The following is a 15950-nucleotide window of genomic DNA, read 5'->3' as shown; positions in this document are numbered from 1 at the left end:
TGAGGACCTAAATCAGTAGGACAGGTGCCTTTATCAAGGAGAGAGATCAGTAATCTAATGCATAAAAGAAAAAGCCCTAAGATGATGTCATAGTGGAGGGTAGCCATTTTACGTGCTAAAAACTGAAGAGATAAGGAGACATCAAATCTTCATCTTGGATTTGTGGCCTCCAGATCTATGAGAAAGATTCCTACCATGTAAGCCACCAGTCTGCAGTATTCTGTTACAGTAGCTATAACCAACTAATGTACATACATATAGAGACAGAGATCAGAATTGAAAGTCCAGAAATAATGCCACACAGCTATGACCAATTTTCAGGAGAGGCTACAATAATCCAATAGATTAACAGCAAATGATGCCAACTGTGTGGGACGGGACTAAGCAAAGAGTGAATTTTGACCTTGATTTTACACCATGCACAAAGCAACGGGTCACAGGCCAATAATGAGAGCCAGCACTATAGGACTACAGAATGAAACACACAAGTAAATTTGTGTGAACTTTGGCATAGTAACCTTTTAGATTTAAGACCAAAAGCAGACTTGATAAGCAAAAAGACTGAGAAGGCTGGGTCTGGGTGGTACAGGGCTGTAACCCCAGCTACCTGGAGTGTAACTTATCAAGAGTATGCAATGTGGACAGATGAAAATATCAGGAAATCAGACGATGCTGTAATTACTGTAAATACGCTGAAAGAACTCTAAAACCATACTTTCAATGGGTAATCTTTTATGGTGTATTAATTGTGACTCACTAAACCCAACTTTAAAAAAAAGCAACCCGAAGACTAAGCCAAATTCTCTAATAAGTGTAGTGAGATGAAAGGAGATAATAAACCAGCCTTAGGACCGTCAAGCAGATCAAGTCATGTGACAAGACTTTCTGCATTAAAAACAATGAAAAACATTTCGAATTACAAAATCAATCAAAATCCAACAAAGGAGAGTCTCCTGTGGAAATAATTATTTCAGTCCCAATCAGGAAGCATGCTTATTTACATTTTAGATTAAATCTAAAATGGGCATCTTTAAAATATGCTGCACTGTTTAGGAAAAGTGATTTTATCAGAGTTCCTGCCATCAACTTCCCAGGGGTCTAGGAGGAAGACATCACACTGGTTAGGGCTCAGGCCTTCCCTACGGAAAGAAGGGCCTGGGCAGGTAATATACTTCAGTTCTTTATTTATTTTTTATTTTTTATTTTTATTTATTGAAAAGGGAAGTAAAAACGTGTTATGATAAAATTAAAGATTAACATGGAAAATATTTCAGGGAAACATGCTGAAATTGACAATTTTCATGGAAATATATTTCAGTTCTAAAGTATAGTATTCTATGAAAGAATTCAAAACAATCAAACAAAAAAAAAACCATAAATGAGAATTGAAAAGAAAATTAAAAGCCATTCTAACAATTAACACAAGTATTTGTGTGTGTGTGTGTGTGTGTGTGTGTGTGAGAGAGAGAGAGAGAGAGAGAGAGAGAGAGAGAGAGAGAGAGAGTTTATATTTAGCATGTGTATGCAGGTGTCTGTGAAGGGTTAGGTTCCCTGGAATAGGAAGTTGTAAATTGGTTTGGGAACCGAACCTGGACCCTCCTCAGGGGCATCAGGTGCTCTTAAGCCAAAGCCATGGGGCTTGTCTCCAGCCCCAGTAGTTAACTGTTCTTAAATGAACACCTACGTCCTTATTTCTTGGGTGAGTCTCTACAGCAGCCGGTGAGACACAGTGAGTTTCCTATCTTGACTCTGTCTTCCTTTATGGAGCATAGCAAGGTGACTTCTGGAACACAGAGACGTTTCCAGGTAGAACTACTCTGGAGTCTGCAAGGATAGTGACACTCCTTGTGAAAAGGGAGCAGGAGCTCCGGCTGCCACCTGCCCCTCACCCCACTCCCTTTGTATTTAATTCATTGTCTATGGAAGAGTCTGGGTCTCTTTCCTGACACAGGTGGAGGCAGAAGTTGCCCTTCCTCACAATTTAGACTGTTAAAATTAGCTGTGCTAGAAGGAAGAATCTGGTGCATAGTTTCCTTTAATGGGGGAGGGGGGCTTTGGGGGAAGCTAGTGAGAGCCTGAGGTTACTGAGTCCGGTTCTTCCTCTGACCTGGGCGGTTTGGTTATTTCTTACCTAGCCATAAGCCTTCCCATTCACCTTCCTCTGTGTTTCAGGCTTTGCCCCTTTAACCCTTCAGTTTCCTTCTAACCTCAGCCTCTGTCTTCACTAAAATTTATGTGAGCAGCTTGCAGCTTCCCCGTGAGCCATTTTTGCTTGCTACCTTACAGGGAGCACGCTCCTGCCTCCACAGCCCAGTAAATGTAACCCAATCCAGAATAATCTGAGAATTTTAAAATAAATTAACATCTGTGAACATTTGTGGAAGATATGCTTATGACACATGATTTAAAACTAAAATTTTCCTCCTGTGTTTTATAGGCACATTTTTAAATTCCACACACAGCGCTGAAGAAACCTCTACTGTAGTTAAAAACAAAACAAAACAAAAACCCAGCTGTTCAAGTAGAATGGATTAAGCAAGTCACACTCAGAATTACAGACACATCTGCTGCTCATCTGCCCGAACCTTCATAGGTTTCATGTATCCCAATACCATCTGTCATAGTTTGACTCTTGAGTGCCCCCAAAGACCTGTGTGTTAAAGACTTGTGTGTTTCCCAGATCATTCTGTGATTGAAAGGTGGTGAAGCCTCTCAATCCTATCAAGTGGGTATAGTTGAAAGAAGTCAGGCTTATAGAGGTGGGGTGGGGCGGGGCGGAAGTGTTGCCATTAGAGATGATACTCTGACCTTGGCCACTCCTCTTCCTCTGCTTCCTGATTACCATGAGAAAAGAAATGTCCTCTGCTGTGCACTCCCACAGGATGGACTGTCTTGCCAGGGGCCAAACAAACGCAACAGAGCCAAGCAACCTCAGACTAAAACCCTGAAACCAGGTACCTAAATAAAGCACCCTCCCTCTGCATCTTTTTTATACTCGGAGGACTCACAACAGAAAGCAGACTAACACCCCGACTCTTCACTGAAGCACGCTCCTCTGCGCTGATGGATCATAGTGCCAGTCGCTTTACTCCCTGTCCTAACTGAGCCTACTGCAAACAGTGAGGCTCTGTTCGCAAGGAAAGCTCAGGGAATCTAAAATGAGAGGGACTGGGCACGAGAGAGAGAATGGTGGAGAAGCCTGTCCACTAAGCTGATTGGCCAGGTTTCTGTTTGGAAGCTGCCTATTTGGTAGCTCACGATGCACTTTCTATAAATTAATAATAGTAACAACAATGATTACTCCTTTGCTTAATGTAGACAAACAAATCTAACACTGTCTCCCTGAGACGACCGGCAAAACATACATCCACCCAAATGTGTCTTCATTGGAGGCAACTAGCTTCAGGAATATTGTGCTTGGAGCCAGAGCAGCCCAGACCTTTCCCTGGAATATCTGGTTTCCAATGAACAGAAGATAAATGTCAGACAGAACTGTGTAAAGTCTCTGCTTTTCTTAGAATGGAAACTGTTAAATCCAAAAACGTTGGTGTCCAAACTCCTTGTTTTTTTCTTGATGCAAACCCTGGGGCAGGAGTGCAGATGAAACTGAGATACCCCTGGGCAGGTGGGTCACTTCCACCACAGAATTAAATCCCTAACCCCCTGCCAATGTGTAGATCATATGCTGGCTAGCAATCTCACTCAGCAGCAAAGCTGACTAACTCATCAGTTAGAACGTCAAGTGGGCCATGGCTAGAGACCCAGCATGAAAGGAAACTTCCCTCTCTCCCCAGTTGCTGCATGTGTGTGCACAACATGATTTCTATTTTTAGTTAGTATATATTAACTACACAAGACAATGAGCTTTGTTTCTAACCCTTTCCTACCCCTATCAATCCTTCTCTGATCACGTTTGCTCCTCCAGCCTCCTCTTTCAGATCTCTCTTCTGCAGGACTCCTTCCTGCTAGCATCCAGCCACACTAGGGGACCATGGTGCCAGTTCCAGGGGACAGAAAAGCTTCAGAAAGCCCAGAGAGTGCTCTTGGTCTGTATGAAGCTGTCAGAAGCCTTGAGAAGAAAAGAAATAAAGACAGAAAGTGAGGGTGTGGTAGAGAGAGAAAAAAGAGAGAAATAGACATTTCAGGGAATAAACAAACACAAACGTAAGCTCAGTCAGACAAAACAAGGTAAAAAGCTCGGGTAAGAAAGAGGCAGGGAATGGAAAAGACAAGAGAGCTCCTGTAACAGCAGGAAAAATACAGAGACTGCAAAGGACAAACGCACCTCTGTGAGCGCCTCTGTTGTGAATATAAGGCGAGACTCACAGGAGCCTGCCTCGTGGCTCTGCCTCAGTTGGCCTGGCTGCAGCCCTGCTCATCAGTCAGGGGACCACCCTTGGGAGGAGGGCCCTGGATGCATGCAAAGAGCAGAATCTGGCCTCGCTGTGGCTTCCTTCCCCCCCCCCACCCCCTCGAGCTGGCAACTCGATCCCCTAATGTGGCTGAATACACTGAGGCTCTTGCTTTTTTTTTTTTTTTTTTTTTTTTGAGATCTTATTAATCCCACAAGCGTGAATGATGTGGTGTGGGAAAAGCAAACAGCAGCTAATTAGCAGCTTCCTTGGATCCAGCCAATCACCAGCCGCATGCCAGTGGATTTTTCTCCGATGGCTCGACTGTCTATAATTATCTAAGTGGTCCACGCTGTTCATGCATCTTTCCCCCTAGCATATTTTCCTCTAAGCAAATTACCTGACTCAATGTGGTTATTATTCTGGACATTTAAGAGCCGTGCACTGGGAAATTTCACATAGTAATTAATTAATGTGGCTACATCTGTTATGCTAATTCTTCATGTCGAAGTGTGATTATGAGATGCAGCTTACAGAATTCAGCATGACTCACTGATACTTAATATCAACAGCCACCCACATTCTTACTGGATGAACCTTACTCAAGGATGATATTTCTAATTTAAACTAATTATGCAGCTCATTACATGGATGCTTAATACCAAGTAAGTGGTTGAGGAATGGACATGTGACCTTACTCAACCAATGAGCAGTGAGGGATATTTTGGGCAACATCTGAAAGCTATTTATTTGCTCTCAAAAAGAGGTTTATAGGCGAAGAAGAGAGAAAACTGTCCTTCCATGCTGGCCATTACCATCTGCATGAGTTTTCCCTAAATAGTGGCAATCACCTTATGACTAAGGAGAGGTAAGCTAACACATTAAAAACCAATTAAAACCAGCAGGATGGAGAACTAGAAAGAATTCAAGGTCTTGACTTTGGTAGGCTGAGACACCATATCTGTAGCAGCCTATCTCTACTGTTTCAGCATAGCTACCTTCGTTAAGATTTTGTAAGTTATATCGTATTTAACCTGCTGCTAAGAGCAACCCTAAATCTTCCCAACCAACACTGATAGACTTGGTAGATTAGCAGGAGGACTGGGAACCCAGTTGCTATACAGGCCCCATATAGTAATACTGGGACTCCAGTTACACCCATGTGCCAACTGGTCTACCTGTCTCAGCTCTGGGCACACTTGAAGGTTGAACCTGAAACATTACTGAAGTTCAGACCTTAGTGCCCAATCAATGACAGTCAGATTCCTTCTCTGTGTCAAAAAGACATCTAGTTATTACAGAGGACTTGGGTAAAGGGGAAAGTTTAATGGATTGACCAAATGTCTAGTTAATGTCTGTAGATGAGGAAGACAAAAATTGCTTCAAAATTGCCCCATGTCTTTTGTTGTGTGGACATAATCTTAGCATGAGTGATACCTGGAGCCCAGCAGTGGTTTCTTGAGAGCAACCACCAAGGCCAGTCCCCCACCCAACACTGGGTTTTAGGGGTAATCCTTGGACCACCACCTCTGTATCTGGAGTCACCACTTCTTCACTCATTTAGTAGGCTGACATATAGACACTTACTGTGACCTCACCTGGAGCTGATCCCAGACTTCAGAGGCTTTACTGTGTAGTGCAACCCTGGTCTCTGTTTAAGAGCAGAGAGGAAGTTATCACCCCCATGTCTGAAAATCTTTAGGAGTATGAATGTCTCTGATACCTGGACTCCTGAAGAACTTCCAAATTTGGCCTTGTTTTCTGACTCCTATATTGACCACAGGAGACAGAAAGTTCCTAGCCAACCAAGTATACATTCCTCGGTGTCCAATGCTCACTGATGATACCTGAGATATATCTTTGTCCAGAGGGTGACCCTCTATTAGTCCTTACAGTCTATGGTGGAAGAATATATTCAGGACTGACAGTTAAGCCCAAGGATCTGAATTCAGCAACAGTCTGCAGGTCGTAGGTTACATGAACTGGAAAGATAGCATGTTTGTGCCAAAACCCAGGATACAGCCAGGGAACAGCTATACCAGGACATAGTGTAGTAAATCTACTAATCTAAGGGTTTCCTGAGTAGCAAGACAGAAAAAAAGAACCATGCAAGGAAACTGGGTGTTAGTTCTGAAAGGATTCAGATGTCCTCTTTGAAAGGTAAGTTGTAAGATGATTCCAAAGAGAAAGTATTTCATCTCATCCCATCCCAGCTATATCTAAAGAGACAACTTGGTATTGTTTTCTTAGCATGTCTAAAGGTATAAGTTTAAATCCTAGAGGAGAGGGAGAGAGAGAGAGAGAGAGAGAGAGAGAGAGAGAGAGAGAGAGAGAGAGAGAGAGAGAGAGAGAGAGAAGAAATGATGAAGAGAAAGAAGAAAAGGAAGAAGAGGGAGGTTTGTTGGACACAGAGAAAAAGCTATCCCTGCATGCCTCCATGGCTTCCTAGTAATCCATGTGGCCTTATATGGGTTGTAACTATCACAGTCTAAGCTGAGCCCAAATACTGGGGAAGATCTGTACCCAAGACAATGATCAAAGAAAGCAGACCTGCATGCTACCTAGATATACAGTGGCTTCAAGGAAGGAGACAGCCAGGATCTAGAGCAGCTGTCTACAGTGGAGCAGAACTAATGGCAGAAGCAGAAGTAGAGTTTATAATAACAAGACATAATGAGAACACATAAGGAGTTATTATTAGAGTGTGATAAAATACTCTGAGGATGGAACAGTGCTTGGTATTTTAATTTAAAATTTGAAGAGAGGATCTGTTAAAAAAAGGACTGGTGCCCACTGAGAACACATTACTGTTTTAGGAGACCATATGAAACATAAGTCATATAATACAAGGCAAAGAGTTAATGAACTAAAAATCACAAATGAAGAATGAAGACATGGAGGACAGGATCAGGAGGCATGCTGGGTAAATAGTAGGAGTTAGGAGAGGACACAAAGTTATGACAGGGAGTAAACAGAGCGGAAAACCAACTGGAGACTCAAATCAAAAGTGACCTCAAAAGCCCAAATTTAAATACACCCTGGCAAAGTCTTTGAATTTGAAGACTAGCAAGAAACCATATGAGCTTCCACACAGAAAGATCAATGAGTTTCTGGGGAAATTTTCAGAGCACAGTTCTCACCCGTGATCATAGAGAAGCACAGACCAGGAAATGCCGAGCAGGTTAGTAAGAAGACAGAAGACTGGGCCAGGAATTTTCTACCCAGGAACACTATCGTTATGCTAGTATAGAATAGATTATTGGGCAAACAGAGTTAGGAAGCAAAGCCCTTCTATGCAAACTAAATAAAATTCTGCACATTCCCACCAGAAACAAAGCAAACAAGGAATTCTAGGAGGGAGAAAGAGGATGATCATATTTACAATGGATTTTACAATGTATTTACATGCCATTTAACGGTGAATACACTGTGGGAAATGGGTTGCTATGTGACTCTCACCTACAGATCAAAGTATACTTAACAAACCTAGATGGTCTAGCTTATACAAACATACTTTGTATGGGCTAGCCCACTCACTGTTCCTTGGCTACACATCTGTGCAACACCCTAAATACTGTCGTCAATGATGGAGCAATGGTACTTTTATATCTAAACACAGAGGCAGTTCAACTGTAGTCCTCCTATGGAACCACCACAGGATCCTAACCATCATATATGGGATCCTGACGCTGATCAAAAGGCAACGGCCATATCTTTAAAGATCTTAATATCGGTCATAAGGATCCTTGAAGTGAGGATGAAAAATATCACTAAGTTCTGAACCCAGACAATCCTGACACACCTCAGGAATAAGAGCTCATCTTGAACACAGATGAAGCGTGCTCCTCCAAAGGCCTCAGATGGGCTAAGAGGAGGACCTTGCAACACGGGGGCGGGGGTAGAGACAGCCATTGTTCTCCGCTGTTAGAACTGAATCACTCCATATGATTTTGGCTAGGGATGGAGTTTGAATCCCTTTTATACAGTGATAACAAAAGGAGAGAGAATCTGGTACTTTAGGGGCAAGGACCTCAATTCTTGCCCTTGGTCAGAGGCCAGAAATGCAAGGAGTGTTTGGTCCCTGGTTCCTGCTATAGTTTCCTGTGGTCATTCTTCTGATACATGGTGCCTAGAAACTATCTGTGAGGGTGTGAACAAAACTCCAATCCAGCCACTGTGATGAAAAACTGGACAGACCTTGAAGCTCTGCTAACTAGTCTAGCCAGCTCGCCTGCCATAAGCCCTATTAAAAAGCACCTAAACCGGAAACTAGATGGCACCCATCTTTGGGACTTGCTCTTGCAATATAGGAGCTCTAACTGATAGGCTCCTGCCTAGGAACCCATAGTCTACTCGTTTCTAAATGCCTGCCTCATTGTGCCTTTGAATTTGCAAGACAAGAACCCAGAAGCACTAAGCGGAAGCTTTGAGCAGTGGTGAGCTCCTAGTATCTCCCAACTCAAGCTAAACCCACTCAGCTAGAACTCATCCCTCACACTGAAGGACTGAATCTTCCCTGCTCCAATGAATTCCTGTGTTGAAAGCTTTGTGCTAAGTGTGGTGATGTCATGAGTATTGGAACCTTTAAAGCGAAGGAAGATACTTAGGTCACACTGCAAGCATGAGACCTTTCTTCTTACACACTCCTGGCATTATGACACCAACCTGCTATAAAGTCCTTGGCTGAATGAAGCTGAGGCTGGCCCCATAAACCATGAGCTAAACAAACCTCTTCTCTTTATAGACTATCATATCTGGGTATTAAAGCATAGTAACAGAAACCAGACCACTATGCCGGGGTGCCTCCCTGCTGGAGTGCACGGAGCATGGCTGGAGTGCCACCAACATTGGGGGAGACAGAACACAGTCCATAATGGGGGTGCTCAGTCCCTGTTTTCTTGGATAGTAAACAGTGTGGTCTGAGAAGATTTTTGTGGTTCCCAGTCTCCTATGTACCCAGGAGATACCGGGTACCACTCTAAGTTGGGAATGCGGCTCCCCCCAGTCCATGCTTCCCCTCAGGACATCTACATGCCAAGCAGGAAGGGGAAGGTTGAACCCTGAATGGAGGTGGAACCTGGTTTAGTTCAAAGTGAGTGCCAAGATTATGGAAGGGCTGAAAGAGAGAAAGAAGGCCTCCTGGAGAGACAGGGTGGCTCTTTATCAGGGACCTCCTCCCCTTGAAGAGGTGGGCCTTGTTTGTCCAGACTGCTTTACTTGATGGCGAATGTAAATGGATACACCGTACTCAGGGTGAACCAGGGATTCAATATCCATTGCAGGAAGGGATGCCCAGGAAGGGAAGCTCATCAGCTAAACACTCTATCTAGATACCTCATTAGCATGGAGAACTTCTATGCTAAGTGACAGACGGCCATGTCCTCTGAGTGGAGTGTCATGCTTCTGTATTCCAGAGCAGGTAGTTAGGCAAGGAGCTGACCCCACACCTACCATACTCAATTCTGAGTTTCTCAGTGTTTGGGTTCTTCTGTTTGGTGGCATGGTCCATTGCCCCATACCAACAGAGATGGTATTCTACTGAATCCTTCCAATGCGAGGCAATGGCAGTAACCTGAAATGTGAGGCAGAGAGGGCATCCTGCCAATTCCTGTTACTTACTGCCCTTGTCAACACCACTGGCAGAATCTCTGCTGTGGTTTCCAGCTTCTTTTGGCACAGAGCCATCTCTGTGCTCACTCTGAGGAGTGGCCAAGAGCAACAGCAGAACAGCACACATAACATTTGCCAGCAAACATGAAGAGTGCACATGAAGTTGGAAAATTCTAGGATGTAACCAAACAAAATTAGATAGAACCCTGTAATTCAAAGAGTCCCGTAACATATGAACTCAGAATTTCAAAACTAACTTTAAAAACAACTCTAGACCCAGATGCCTGCACAGTTCTTCTGAGCATTTACAGAAGAAATCACATCCGTCCCAATAAATGTTTTTTCCAGAAAGAAAAAAGAGAACTATCTCCTCAATATTTCTTATGAAGATAGTATTAAAATATAAAAATATGGCAAGGGCATTTTAGAAAAGGAAAGATCAAAGGCCAACTTCCCTCATGAATATATAATCAAAATCTTGAATAAACACTAAAAATAAAAATCAAGAGGATCTGTACAGGCAAGGTGTGTTCCAAGAAGGATATCACCTTCATTTGACATTCGAAAAGCAATCACAATAGCTTACTGTATTATCAGAATAAAGGATTCACCTTGTATGGTCTTCTCAAAAGAAAGGTATGGATGGCATACAGTTACAGCCCAACAAAAACTTAGCAAGCTTGAAACAAATAAAAAAAAAACATAGTTACGCAAACAACTGCACAGAGCCCGCATCACTGCGACACGCTGGGAACGTCCTGCTGTTGATGAGAAACAAGGCAATGGCCCTCATGCACACACTTCACTGAAGGCCCAGACAGTGGGTGGAACCAGATAAAAGAAAGAAAAGCCAGACACATTCCAAAAGAAATGATTTTGTTCTTCAAACAACATAGTATAGGCAGAGAATTCAGAAGTGCTACAGCTAATAACTAGATGTATTAAAGTACTTGGATATTAAACTTAATATGCATAAACCAGTTTTATATCTATTTTTTTATAACAAACAGAAAATGGAATTAAAATATATGTGCTACATTTTCCTAAAAGTTGAATGCAATAATATGGCCTAATGTGACTGCCTGACTTTTCAATGAGGAAGCAGGGACTATTTCTCAAGTGTGAACTACTTTTGGGACGTGGTCTGAGCAGCAGTATGTGGCAGAGGTTATATTTGTGCGTGTCTGGGGCCCAGGCCTCTAGAGGCTGGCCCTGTTTTCTTGTGTCCTCTGGAAGGACCTTGGCATAGGCAGAAGCCCTGTCTAGACCATGAGCTGAGAGATGACTGGCTCCCCCACCTCCCAAGGCCACTTGGACCACTAAGCTTTTCTAACCCCCATCAATGAGTGGCTGGAAGCAGGACCAGCAGAAGAAAAACATACAGAATCATAAGGAATGTTAAGGTGGTGCTATCTTAAGTCACTGACTCTTGCAATGGTTTGAGGTACAGCAGTATATAACAGCACCAACATGAACACACCACACACACACACACACACACACACACACACACACACACATATACACATACACGCATGTACACACACACTACTTAAAATACATACCACATACCATATACCACACATACATATCTCACACATACACATATATTACACACATACATACCTTACACATACATATATACAATATACACTACACACCACACATAAACACACTATACCATACATATATATACTACATACACATGACACACACTGTATACATACTATACACCACACAGACACAATATATACCACATAGACACAACACATACCATACACACTACACACACACACACCATACCATACATACACATGCATCATATACACACACCATAGACCACACACATACATCACATACCATACATACCACACACACACACAATACCATATCATACCAACTGTACATACATGCTCACTACACATATACCATGCATACATCACAAACACATGCCCCAAACATCATTCACATACATATACCATGGACTCACACCCTACACACAATACATACACACTACATACCATACATACCACATATACACATGCACATATTTACATAAAACATAAATCCACCATACACACTTACCACATATACACAACATACAACACACATATACTCCACATACCATATACACTATACACACACATACACAGTACATCACACTATATATACACATATACCATAGACGCATACCCCATGCACCTTAGACACGCACATACCATATCACACACACACACACACACACACATGCAAACACACACTTACTTTAAATACACATATAACTAATGAAAAATAATGCAAGAGCTCTACTCAGAACACAGCAGACCATTAGTGAGGTTCAAGAAGAGCTGACTAGAAGGCTCGCTCTACTCATGGTGACAACTGTGCTTATCCTAGTCTCCGGCCCCATCATGGTCCCATCAGTGTTCCAGCAGGGTTTTTCCCCAGCATTTCACAAACTGTGACTGAGCCTGTCTGACAATGTAGAGGACAGACAGCTGGACACTGACAATGAGCACAGTGCTGACAGTGCTAGCAGAGACTTTTGAATCCACCTGCAGTCATTGAAACAATTATATTTTATGCAAGAATACCCGAAAAGATCAATAAATTCAAACAGTGAACCTAGAAATAGGACACAAGGCTACATCATTTGTCACCAGATAGCGGTGCACAGCTGTGGGGAGAGGACTTTCTCTTCAGTAAATAGCCCCGGATCCACTAAGTGAATATATAAAAAGATGAAACTGTGCTTTTGAAACTGTAAGAACTAAGTCTTGGTTCTTCGTGGGAAAAGGAACCTAGTGATGCTCTCTGGAAGCTAGTGATGCTCTCTGACAACAACAGGGGACAAATCCCGGTCACCTTGAGATCAGAGCAACTCCTTTTAAATCAAGATACCACTAAGATGACACTGAAGTGAAAAGGCAAGCCCTTACATGCAAGACATGTATGTATGTGTTTCTCTATCAGTGTACATGTGCGTGTATGGGCATGCAAATCCAACAAGCCACAAGAGCGGACAGAGTGTTCATTTTGAAAAACACAATTATTACAAAAATCGGAAACAACACAATGGAAAGTGGGCAAGGTCTTCAACCAACAAGGTATCCAAATATTTAATAAATATGAAGAGACACTGGTTTCATTAACATAGGTAGGAACATGATTTAGCTTTCTGTATCATCTTCTACCCAAGATTTGAGTAAAACTTCAAGCGAGTGTGAATCTTGTCGTTTTATTCCTTGTTGTTAGGCAGAACATATGGAGTGTTTCCTAGTACACAGGTGCTCAATACATTACAGAGTTGCGACAGCAGACCCAGTGCAGTGGCTATTCCTGGTTGTCAATGTGACTGTATCTGGAATGAGCTATAATCCAGAATTGGAAGGCTCACCTGTGACCCTAATCTGGAGGCTGAGAGATACAAGTTTCTGACCTGGATCTTGGCATGGAGATCCTGGAGCTTAGTGTCTAGGAATTCCAGAAAATTAAGACGGGGAGATCTCTGAGTTCAAGGTCATCTGGGATTAAAGGTGTGATGGCACATACCTTTAATCTGGGCCACACCTCCTGCTGGAGACCTACTTAAGGACTTTGGAAGAAGGAAGATTTACTCTTTCTTTTCTTCGCCTGCTTGCCTTGTGGGACTGAGCAACTGCTAGATCCTTGGACTTCCATTCACAGATGCTGGTGACCATTGTTGGGAGTTAGACTATAGGCTGTAAATCTTCAACAAATTCCCTTACTATATAGAGACTACCCATGAGTTCTGTGACTCTAGAGAACCCTGACTAATACACCCAGCTAAATCCCAGGGGATATTCTTTCTCTTGAGCCTTCAACTTGCACACTAGAGCCCCCATCAGCCCCTTGCTACGGTGGAGATGGAGACTAGTAGCCAGTTTCCCAGGAGGCAAAGGCAGCTGAGGGCAGCTATGCTAAGCAGGCAAAGAGACAGCAATCTCCCTCTCCTCTCCACAGACTTCTGCTCCATCTCAAGACACAGGGAAGACCCGTGTGTGCCTCACATCCACAAATGCTCATGTGCGTCCAGCCTTCTTTGCAGCAGGTGACTGGACAAGTGTGGGAGACAAGTGTCACCTCTGCTCTGGTGCACTCACCATCAGGGTGACTCCCTCTATGCCTTTCTTACTTCTAGAAGCAGCTTTGAGAGCCAAAGGTAATGAGAAGACCCCCTTTTTAAAAATTTTTATTGATGCTTTGTGAATTTCACATCATGTACCCCAGTCTAGTCATCTCCCTGTCCCCTAATATTTACCCTGTGCCCTTGCAACCTCCCCAAATAAAACACACACACACACACACACACACACACACACACACACACACTCATAAATCATCGAACATATCTAATCATGGAAGCTATATATGTCACAGTGTGTCCCACAGTATATCCCTTGGTCTACACATCTTCACTTGCAAAAGGTCATTGTATTGAGTTATCAGTCTGTTTTGAGATTTCCAGGTTCTGTGACACCATCAGTACTGGACCCTCACTGGGACTCCTCCTGGTTACCCTGTTGTTGCCCTGAGTCATGGAGATTTTACAGCTTTGGGTCAGCAGGATTGGCCCTTTCGTGAGTCCCAACTGTTCGCAGATGATATAGATTTTGGGGTGGGCCAACTCAGAGCACTGGGTCTGGTTCTTGGCAGGAGCAGAGCTGGTCAGCATGCAGGCTCTCCCTGATTGGCACCACCATGGGCAACGGCTACACCACCCAATGCTGCCATCAGCAGCAAACAGGGTTAGGCTCTCCTGCTCTCGTGGTCTCGGGGCCAGTTCACCCATACCCACACACCAGGCACAGCTCCACAGTTCTGCCAGGGATGGGTGCAGCGAGTGAGGGGTGAGACCATCTCTTCAGAGTGTCATAGGTAGTAAGGAGCAGGGCCAGTTCTGCACAGCCCCTGAACATCCACCTGGTCCCCAATCAGGGATGTCCCCATGCTCTTTAGTGGTAATATGAGCCATGGACAGTGACCTCCTGCTGTTGCATAGTTATGAACCCAGACACGGCCCTCAGTGGCAGCTTGGACTGGGAACTCACCCTGACCCGGGTGGCAGGGCTGGCCACTCACAACAGGCTACTCCTCTCCCTCCTCCAGTCTCCAGTTCCATCTCTCTTCATAATGCTCAATCTGTTCTATTTCTCTCTCTCTCCCATCTGCCCACCACATACTCACACATCGTGGTGGCTCGTGCTGCACACCGGCCATGCATCTGGAAGGCCCCTGGGTGACATCCTTTGGTAAAGGGGTAGCTATGGCCTGCCTGTGCAGTGGACCAGAGGGTAGGTCTGTGTGGCATGGTGGTCTACAGGTCTCTGTCTTCCTCCTCCAGGGCTGTGCTTTGTGGTGGAAGGCAGGGCTCTGTGTGCCTGTGGCCTGCCTGTGCTGGGGAAGAAGACAGGTCTGTGGGCTTCTTTCCCCACTCACACCACATGGCAGAGTGGAACAGAGGTATCTGCTGACTTCCTCCTCCCGAGCTGCGCTGCATCCATTTGATTTGATTTGATTTGATTTGCTATTATGTGTCCTAAGCATAAGACAGCTTTGGCCACCAAGCCAGGCATCAAGCTAGGCTGAACAAAGGAGTGCCCCTGCTCTGCCCCTGACTCACATGAGAACACCACCACCAATACGGTGTCTCTTTGCCCATTTCCAGGGGGCCAGGCTGGGCTTTCAAATGGAAGCAGGGGAGAGCTGCCCTGCAGGCCCAGTGGCCCGTCTGAGGTGTTGAGCCACAGAACTTCCAAGGGTTTTCTAGCCTGTCCCTGCAGTACAGACTCCCACACTATCAGGCAGTTCACTCCTGCCTCAGCCATACCTGGCATCCCTAGGCTCTGATGTAGCAGTCTGGTTCATTCAGGGGACAAGTTCATTGCTGCACTGAGGCGGGCCATAGGCACACAGAGCCCAGCCAAGCACCACAAAGCACAGCACAGGTGGGAGGAGGAGAACCAA

At 44.1% G+C, this 15950-nt stretch overlaps 1 protein-coding gene and 1 non-coding gene across 2 annotated transcripts in view; both read right to left on the bottom strand.

Moving 5' to 3' along the window:
* Window positions 1-15950, bottom strand: part of Entrep2 (endosomal transmembrane epsin interactor 2) — a 424545-nt gene that overhangs the window by 133300 nt on the left and 275295 nt on the right. The gene's annotated exons all lie outside the window — the stretch shown is intronic.
* LOC127676546 (small nucleolar RNA SNORA48) lies at window positions 15514-15656 on the bottom strand. The gene has a single exon (XR_007976017.1). It is a non-coding gene; the product is annotated as a small nucleolar RNA SNORA48 (small nucleolar RNA).

Source organism: Apodemus sylvaticus, chromosome 1 (assembly GCF_947179515.1).
Source record: "Apodemus sylvaticus chromosome 1, mApoSyl1.1, whole genome shotgun sequence".
NCBI classification, from domain to species: domain Eukaryota; kingdom Metazoa; phylum Chordata; class Mammalia; order Rodentia; family Muridae; genus Apodemus; species Apodemus sylvaticus.
The sequence above is the reverse complement of the archived record's forward strand: the minus strand, read 5'-3'. Positions and strand labels throughout refer to the sequence as shown.